The following is a 10138-nucleotide window of genomic DNA, read 5'->3' as shown; positions in this document are numbered from 1 at the left end:
TCTGAACAGTCACAATTCAGAGCTTATACGTGGTATGGGTAAATGAATTACCATTAACTGGATTCTCCACAAATCAATAGTGCTAGAGAAACCCAAATATTTTATTCTGTAAAATCAGGGAGGGTTGGGTTGGATACTAAGTAAAACTTTCTGCTCAGAAAGAGTGGTGAGGCGCTGGCACAGGCTGCACGGGGAATGGTGGAATCACCGTTCCTGGAGGTGTTCAAGAGCTGAGGAGATGTGGCACTGAGGGATGTGGTCAGTGGGCATGGTGGGGGTGGGCCGGGGTTGGATTGGATGGTCTTAGTGGTCTTTTCCAACCTTAACGATTCTATATAGTTCGAAAGATGATTTGATAAATTATCAGTTGAGAAAAGTAATACGTTTTAAGGAGGAAATGATCTTCAGATCCCATGTTTTTTCTTTCCTGTTTCTGAGAAGACCAAATCAATTCCAAATGGATCGTATTCTTCTTTAGACTCTCTATTAAAATAATTTCAGCTTTCCAAAATAGCAGTTTCCTCCATTTACAGATAGGTTTCCAAACAGCTTTTTCCATCTGAATAAGTCATGCAATAAATAGCGTACTTTTCTGTAAGTGCAAAATCCCATTTGATTGTTTTAGTTCTTTTCCGTGATTGCTGATTATCAAGAGATTGGATTTAGGCAACAGAAGGAAAATGCTTACAAATAATAAAAAAAAATCTTTATTCTGTACATGAGTACTTCGATTTTTAGCATTGAAAGAAAAATCATAGGGATTTTTTGGTATATTTTGGGAAATTTCCCAGATGTATTGGGAGTATGTATCAAAAATAAGACTGCGGAATAATTTCAGTTACAAAAAAAAAATAAAAAAAAAAATTAGGAATAAACTGTATTTAAAATATGCTTTTCTAAAGGTGTAACATCAAATGCCCTTTGTTCATAAATACCAGTTTATTACAGAATTACAAATTTGCAGTAACAGACATCACAGAAAAAGATAACATAGAGAGCAAAGGCATTGGAACAGCTACAGATCTGTCCGGCCTAATCCATACATCATGTATATATCTGTATATCCATTGCTCTGTTTTGTGCTAAACGCTTATTTCCCAAATCCAGAACAGGGATTATTTAAAATCAGAGATGTATTTTGTGAATTTTTGGAAATGCGGAAGCTCCTCATGGTGTTGGTGGCTCCTTGCTCATATCCCACACATGCCATAAGCCACTTACGCTTTGTGTTACCTTCAGGGCAAATAAGTTTTTAAGGCCAGAAGGACATCTGGGGTCTATTCTTAGCACCATTCACTTGGTTAATGAATGGAATAAATATCATGTGCACATCATGGGAAAGGCTGCTTGGTGGCATAGGCTATGCAGCTGACCGATGCCGTAGCTCGTTAGGGATTTCCAGGTTGTGCAATATAGCTTCAGGGCACTGCATTTTGGGCCTTATTAAATGTTTGCTCCGTGCTTCCCTGTTGCAGATCTGGGGAAGACAGGCTGTTTGCATGATAAGAACTGAGGATTGCCTCTTGCATTTCCAACAGGAGGATGTTTGCAGACCTGGGAGATTTTAGGGGATGGTTTTGTTAGGACATAGGGTTGGGATTGCAGGATATTCTGGTCTCTGAACGGAGGTTCGGGGTGGAGGTGGTAGAGTCACTGTCTCTGGAATTGTTCAAGACGGGTGTAGACGTGGTACTTAGGGACATGGCCTACTGGGCAATACTGGTGGTAGGTGGACATTTGGACTGTATGATCTTATAGAACTTTTCTAACTTTAATGATTCTATGATGTGGCTACCCTTTATTTCTTCCTTGGAGGGAGTTGTTTGCCTTCTCTGCTCCCTGGTTGTTCCTTTTCTGACTTGGGGATGCTGATCCCTATCCTGGAGGTGATGTGAGGGTTAATTAGTGTTGGCAAAACATTTTGAAACAGCTGATTGAGAAACGCTGCCAGAGATGAAAGCTAAAGAAGTATCTCGGTAAATAAATATTCCTTTGTAGTCTTATCTTTACAGGAAACTCCCTGTGTACCCAGGATACTGCACAGGTCACTGAGCAGCCATCTCCCCATTGCCTGGAGTCTTCTCAAGGAGACTCACTTGGTTAAGTTTTTCGCTTCAATTTCTTCAAAGTGAGTACTGATACATACCACACAAAGGGAACAACCTGACTAACGGCAAGTGGCACAGAAACACCACATGGATTGGTGTTTTTTTTTCTTTCTCTGGAGCAACTTGTTCCTCTCTTTCCTGCTGAATGGTGCATCTGCAGAACCCAGAGCATCCCAAGAGGAAGAAGGGCAATTCAGAGCCTATTTACAGGGTAGCAATCAAGACGGGAGGAGGGATCTGCAAGTGAGTGTCCATAGCACACAGTGTGTAAGAGCTCTGCTGGAGGTGGTGAGGCCAGCTCTGCCTGACTGTGGTCTGCCAGTGGCACTGCTGCTTACCCCCTCTTTTCATCTGAAGCTTTCTTCAAGGAGGGATTTTATCTCAAGGTGAAATTTTCTAGGTGGAGGCCAGCCGTGGGGTTGGCAGCAATCTTGTATTGCAGGGCTCAGTGACCCCTATTTGCCACCTTTTTACGTTATAGGTGAGTTTTCCAGACATGAAGAACACCAAGAAAAGCCTGACTCACCCTCCAGCTATTGAAGGAGAAATGCCCCCAGAGATTGCTTTGCAAGATCCGTGAGCTCAGCTCTCATCTTTGCAGACAGGCTGATGGAGCAGGACTCATTCAGGTCTTCCTACCACTGACCCTTACACCCAGTGTCTTCCTGGGCTACCTCACCCAACATGAAGACCAGAGGCCTTCGGTGGTCTTTCCCAAATGGTATTGTTTTGTGGTTCAGCCATCTCCAGCTGTGTTTGCATCAGGCTCTGTAAGCTCCTGACCCCAGGTCCAGCCTCCTGCCCCAAGCAGGGCTAACTTAGGCTGCCCAAGGCCTTTCCCAGCTGATTTGAAGATCTCTGAGGATGCAGGTTTCGGGAATTCTCCAGACAACAGAGGGTAAGATCTGGGAGGCTGAGCTCGGGCCCCTGAGCGGCCCCACTGCCTTGCTCTGGTAATGATATAAATAAATGATATTGTTGCAATTTCAAGGCCAGTTCTGAAGAACTGTTTAGCCCTAATCCCAAACTGAAAAATAGTTCCAGCTTTCCCTCAAAGCTAAGTACATTTGGGGCCTAGGAGTTTGCATTTGGCCCATTGTAAAGAGAGCCACAGAGCTGAAGCCAAGGAGACTTGCCTAACCAGGGCTATAAATTCTTGCTATTTGCAGGGACAATTGACCCAGGAACATGAGGTTGCAACTTCATGATTTTACATTAAGCTCTTAAGGCACCATTCCAGCCGTTTTCCTGGCGCTTGCTGTGTGGCTGTGACTGCACGGGAATCAATCCAGCTGAACAATACCCTGCCCGAGGAAAAGATCCTTTTATTTTGCTCACCGTGATGGGTTGAGGAAGAGAGACACGTGGGATGGTGGGATTGTTCCTGTTAGTGCCAGTCTGTGCTCAGGGAGATGAAGAAGCTGCAGCTTTGTGGTGGTGGAACCAGTGACCCTGCGCACCCTGTACACAGTCTTCCTTCAGAGGGGTATGTCGGTCAGAGCAAGGAGGATTCCTAAAGTCACGGGTCAGGCTGATTTCTAAGAGCTGCAAAAGAGAGCACATGCTTTATGGCTCCAAACCACTTCTGCTCATGTGGAAAGGATTAAAGATAAAAACAACCCTGCTATTCACTTTGCTCCGGAGCTGTTTCGATCCTGTCTGTCTGCTTCTCCAGAGAAGCTCTGACAGGAGCTATTATCTGTGATCCAAAACTGTGGCTCATATCCCTAGGGTAGCTCATAGGATCTGCCTTCTCTTGCCAGAGAATGAGGCATTGCTGGGTACCAGTCGTAGCGGTTTGTAAATATTTGGTGCCAGCCTGGCTGTTTTCTTGCAGGGCCCGCCTGTTTGCATCTCTGCTCCAAGTGTGGAGCCATGGGGGCTCAGCAAAGCACTGATGCCACATGTGGGGCTTCTCGTAGCTGTGCAGCTGCAATCACAGACAGTGCAAACTTGTGCAAGGACAGCCTTGTCACTTGGAAACGCTAGAAAGTTTCCACACCCTGTTCCTATCCCATTGACTGCACCTGCGTGAATGCCCACTGTTCTCTCTACCAGGATGTCAGCAGATCCTGGAGTTTGTTTTCCACTGAAATGTCTCTTCTTGGGTAAATATTACATCTGAGGTTGCTTTGCCAGTGGCTTTCCTGCATGGAGTTTGTACAACAGGTCAATGCCCTGCTCAGAGATAAAAGGAATACTTGGTGTGGGTGCTGTTTGCTGCTCTGCTATGCCACTCTGCTGTTCCCTCACCAGTTTCTCCTTTAAAGGTTGCTGAATGCTGCTGAAGTCCTGGAGGTTTTAGCAAAGTGAGGGAAATTTAAGACAAGCCATCGAGTGCTTGGACAGAGCAGAAGGGCAGAGCAGGAGCTTGTTTGTTCCAACAGCCGTGGCTTGTAAATTATTCATCTGTGCACAATTGAAACACGCAGATCCTCAAAGGTTGCGTTACAAAGGGTGAGGTGAAGGATCAGCAAGCTTCGAGCAAAACAGGAAGGTTAACAGGTCCTGGGGAGCCCTTCTCCATCCACTTGCATCTGCTCAACAAAAATGCCTGCTTGCAGAAGAAAACCAAGTCACCAGTAAATGAAACAATGCACAAACACACACAGATGTGTGTGCGTGGTGGGGAGGCCATCTGCAAAAACCCAGTTTTCCCTCCACTGGAAACAGATTTGAAGCTGGTTGCAGTGAAATGTACAGAGAACCTGTGAGCGCTGAATGCACAAGAGGCTCTAGCCTCCATGAAGTGGGGAAAAAGTTTCCCAAGACCAAGAGAGATCAGAAGAGCAGGCTAAGCAGAAAAGAAGCCAGCATGCTTCTGCTCAGCAATTCTGTCTCCAGACAAAACCAGACTTCAACTAATTAAAAAGAGCAGATGCTAGCTGGAACATTAATTGGAACAACTATATTTTGACTGTGCTTAGATCTATTTTAGCTCTCTCATAGTAGGTTTGGAGAGAGGTAACTCTTCAGCAGGCTTCTTGTTTTGTTACACACACCACATACTTGGAGCATAATGAAATATCTGTGAATAGCTTTTGGATCCCCTTTTTTCAGGGGCAAACAGTTCTCCCTCTAATAACGCACCACCATCAAACTCAGCATTCTCAGCCCTTTTTTTCTCACGGTGTTGGTAGTAAAGTGATCTTCCTTGGCTTTGAGAGGCCTTGTAAGCAGCGCTGGGCACAGGGCCAGCTGCTGCTCTTCCTGATATGTATTGTATTAATGGACACCTCTTCTTTAACCTGTGCACATTTGCTCCTCTCTGCCTGTGTTCCTTCTCATCAAGCTTGTTATGCGCTCTGCAGAAAGTGCAGAGAGCTTAGCTGACACCTGATACACTTATAAATAGCCTGTCTGCCCTGCTATGGTTCTGCAGCTATCCCAGCATGAGCAAACACTCAACGTATTGCACTCTTCCTGGAACTGGGATGCTATCGAAGATTTTCCTCCAACGCATCCAAACTTGGCCTCTGCTGGAAGCCGGGTACTTGACTGAAGGCACCGCTGCTCTGTTCCAGTTTGGCAGTTCCTCAGTCTTGTCCTAGTTTCCAGTTCCTTCCTAAGAGACAAAGGAAAGGCATCATTTGAGTGACGAGGCTCTACCACTGCTCCTGCCCTCTCTGCTCCAGTGCTGGGTGCAGACAGGGGCTCACTTGGTGCAAGCTCTTCTCCTCAAAGTCCTCAGCAGGGATGGGTCCTCCTGAGCTGCCACCCTGTTTCTTTGCCAAGATAGGGCAAAAGTCTCTATCCTGTGATGCTGAACTGGTCGCACTAAAAATGGTGCTAGTTCCCAGCCCCTTTCCAGACAGGACCTAAAACCTCTCTCCCTCCTCTGGGTGTTCTCTCATAGCAATGCTGCCAATACTAATCCTAATGTTACTTCGTTTTTTTTCTGGCTGTTCTCTCTTCCTAGGTGTGAATGCTGTCATTGCTGAATGACACCTGCCCCCCATGGGTCCCTTTGGCTTGCAGGAAAACCCTTTTTTCCCCACAGCTCAGATGCAGACAGACATTTCCTGAGGTCGGTGCCTTAGGTATGTGGCTCTGACTGACTCAGTTCTCCTTGAGTTGAGCTCTCAATGCCCATCCTCCTTCTGGAGGTGTCTTGTTGACTACTGAGAGCTGAGTGACTGGCTCACATGCTGCTATCTGATTTTAGGGTTGAGGAGATAAGGTTAATTGATGTTTTCCTCCTTACATTTACTTCTTTCATTGCACTAGTATCTCTCCTTATCAGCACCCATGTGCTGGGCACAGCTGGGCTATCTGGAGCAAGCATCAGCGTCGCTGCCTTTGGGCTGCCCCTCCACAGGTTTTGTGATCCCTCCTTGAGTTGCTCCCAGTGGCTGCAGCATCTAAATGTTCACCACAGAGATGGAAGGTGGGATTTTCATTGAGGGAACAGGAGCAGCAGTGCTCAGAGCTTCTGATGGGAGCTTCTTTCAGGTAGAGCAGTAATCTCACTGGTGATTGCATACTTGTGCCAGACGAAGCCCTCACCCCTGAATGCCTCTTCTGTTCTCGTTCCAACACAGCTTCTAAATTAGAAACCCTAGCACCTGCATATGATATGAGCAGGGATTTTCAACACTGGGAGGCTGAGGCAGGGCACAGGGATGACAATCATTTCTGCTGCTGAAGAGGCTTGATTGCATTCAGGTGCCCACTGAAATGGTTTCCCTTCCCACCCATCTCCCCAGGGGTTGTGCAATGTTGGCTCTGCTCAGCTGGTGCCAGAGGAGCAGCTCGGTGAGCTTGCTGCTTGCCCATCGCTTTTCCCTCTGCCAGCAGCAGCATGTCCAAAGTAAATCATGACATTTTGGAGCAGCTTTGGTTCAGGCTCAGGCTGGCAGCCTCTGTCTCACTGGGAAACTTCTTGTTACAGCAGCTAATGTTCAAAATTATAGCAATGCAGCAGGACACCATCCAGGCATGGAGAAGAGCCTGCAAGTGCTTGCTGTGCTGCACGCTCTCCAGTGGCCTGCCACGTGTTACACAGACTGAAGTTTGCTGATCCCAAGGCTGTACCCTGCAGTGAAAGCCAGCTGGTGCCTGTCCTTCAGATCCCGCCCCTCTGGCCAGTATCCCCTTTGCAAGCTTCCCAAATAAAATTTAATGGAGCTTGTTAAAATTGCGCAGATCGGTGGTGGCTGTGGGAAAGGCTCTTGTAAGAACACTTAGATTTCTGTTATCCTCATATTTAGTTTCCTGTAGGCTTTTCAGTGTTTACTGAGCCTGAGCTATGGCTAAGCCATTCTCAAGGGCTAGCTGAAGTCTCTTGTTTATTTTCTTGATGCTTTTCCTAGCATCTTGTAAATCATCTGTCTTTGGCAATGGTAAAGTGTGAAGCAAGCAGTTTCACCACTGCAATATATCCACGTTTTGTTGCAGCAGGAGGAACAGAGCCCAACTCTTAACTGAAGGTCTCAAGTTGTCTGGGATCAGCCCAGTGAGAATTGCAGCAGTTTAACTGATCTACCTTCCATGCTGTGTTAGATCTGGGACTTTGTGCATTGTGGGTCATAGTGTGTTCTCTTTTCAGAGGGTGAGTCTTGCAGCTCCATCAGCGTACAGTTGCTCACCATGGCCCCTTGGAGCAGCCCACATGGCTCCTCTGCAGGCACGTGGCCTTGAAGCCAGCCAGAGAAGGCTCCTGGCACATCTTCCTTTTGAAGGTGGGGATGAGGGAGGAGGAGGCTGCAGTAACTGAGCTGACAAAACTTTTTGTCTACTGTCTGGGTCTCAGCGGGCTCCAGAGAGGGCTGAGAAGTGCCAAGTTCTCTGTCTGGCCCTGTCCCATGCGGTGGCTGCCTTCCAGCGCAGCTCAGGAGGCTCTGCTCGAGGTGACTTTTCAACATTTTTATTCCTTCCCGCTCCTCTTCTTCTGGGTTGCCGAAACTTTCCTTCTGGCTTGTGTTTTTATGAGGACCTGTCTCACCCACGGAGCTTTAAGGGCTGGGACACCTCTCTGTCCCCCCTTCCAGCACTGTGCCTCACCCGTGCCGCACAGCCCGCCCTGCTGCTGCTCCATCTTCTGGATCAGACGCCTCTCCGCTGCTCGGGGCACCGATTCAATCTTTTATTTTGCAGTGACGGCCTGATCCTGGCAGTGCTGAGCTAATTCTCTGCAGGGCAGAACTATACTTGATTCCTCAGCGAAGTCTGTTTCGGTGTTGCACAACGCTTCTGCTCTCAGGGAGGGGGGGACTGTGTGCAATGTCCCATTCGGACAGACGCCGGAGCCTGATCGCACTGGAATGACGTCAAAGGCTGCAATACTGTACCTCAGCCTGGCACTGGCTGCTGCAGCACCTGTAGCTGTGCTGGAGGCTGTGCAGCTTCCACCTTTGCACGGTGGATATCCACTTGCACACCTGGCCCTTCCCTGCACGATCTTGTAGCTCTGGACTGGAAGCAAATGGAAGTAGCTTTTAAAAGGAGCACCCTTATGTTTCAGCCTATGGCTGGGATAAAACTCCAGCAGATGTGCAGCCTTTTCCATACCTGAGGCTTGGGCTGGCACAAGCAGATGTCATTTGCCATGGGGCTGCAGCAGCCAGCACCACAGAGGGTGCCAGTAAGTCACGGTGCTCATCCTCGTGGCACTGATGGAGAGAACACGAATGCGTTATCTATTAGCAGCTGCTGTGAATGCCTGCTGCTGAGCTCTGCTGAAGGCAGACAGATAAAGCAGCAGCCTCAGCTTGCATTCAACCATGGTGAAATCAGGGTGGCACATATGCAGCTGTTTGCAGCAGGATGCTGTGGGGAGGCATGAGACCTGAACGCACACCTGAGCAGGTGTCACAGACCTCCATCCTGTCACCCCACAGCACCCCACCTTCTTGCAGTCCCCAGAGGCTACAGCAGGGCAGGTGAGTTGTGAAATGCGTGGAGCTGCTCTGCAGGAGGGGACCTGCTGTGACCTCCTGGCACTGCCTTTGTCTTGCTGGCCCTTTGCCAGACCTGGTACAGCATTGCTGACTGCACATCTGCCAGGCCTGGGTTGGACCGGGCTGATTCCAACCTTAAGTTGTTGAGATAACACTTCTAATTCTAATTCAGCTGTTGGGCTGCGTGCTGGCGCAAGCAACAGTCCATCTTGACAACTCTGCACATAGGTTAGAAGGAAGGAAAGAGCGTTTGACAGTTTCAGTTTTCCTATGAATGCCCAGGCAGTTCTTAGATCGTTCCTAAAAAGATGCTGACAGATTAAGAACAGCTCCCAAGATTAGATTTTGGAAATACTTGAGTTTTCCAAGTTTAAAATCCAGGAGGAGTTCCAGCATGACTATGGCAGTGCAGTGTCCTCTCCTTCAGGCTGAATCAGTGCTGTTTGGCAGTAGCTGGGCTTGGGGCAAATGTTGCAGGGAGAATGGGAAAGTAACGAAGAGGTGACCTTAAATGTTAGCAGGAGCATTTATGATAGCTCATGAAATGAAGAAACTGTAAGATTTAGAACTGTATATATGTATTTAAAAAAAGAGTAAAATTTGGTAGGATTTAAATAATTTGCATACATTGATTTTAGCATGTAGGAGCAGAGGGAAGGATATCATCCTTAAAAAAAAAAAAAGATAATTTTGTGCTGGGCAAGTCTTGAAGGTAAATATTTAATTACAGGATCGATTTTGATAAAGACCCAGAGTTTGCAATTGATTTCTTCATCCTCTTCTGTGCCAAGCAGTGAAATTCCTGGTTAGTACTGGTTGTTGCAAATAACATACACTTGTGATTATAATTGACTTTGTATGCTAAAAGAGAAGAACGATGTCTTAGAACCAACCTCCTTTCTGTCCTCTCGGATCAGTGATAACTATCTTATTTCTGGGGTAAAAGCAAAATCAGTTTTCTTGACTGGTCACCTTAGCAATGTTGTGAGTGGGGCTGGCACCGTGATACTTTGCAGAGCAGAAACTTGCCTGTATTTACCTTAGGGGCTGTGATATCTAGACAGGAATTTGGTTGCAAAAGGGAATTACAATAATGAAGTTTAGCTAAACCTGACAAGTTATCATGATCAG

General features: G+C 47.0%; 1 protein-coding gene across 2 annotated transcripts in view; it reads left to right on the top strand.

The window, feature by feature from the left end:
• The window catches only part of KLF15 (Kruppel like factor 15), a 32814-nt gene that overhangs the window by 2357 nt on the left and 20319 nt on the right, over positions 1–10138 (top strand). The gene's annotated exons all lie outside the window — the stretch shown is intronic.

The sequence above is a fragment of the Numida meleagris genome, chromosome 11, assembly GCF_002078875.1.
Source record: "Numida meleagris isolate 19003 breed g44 Domestic line chromosome 11, NumMel1.0, whole genome shotgun sequence".
Lineage (NCBI taxonomy): Eukaryota > Metazoa > Chordata > Aves > Galliformes > Numididae > Numida > Numida meleagris.
This window is presented reverse-complemented; position numbering and strand designations above follow the sequence as displayed.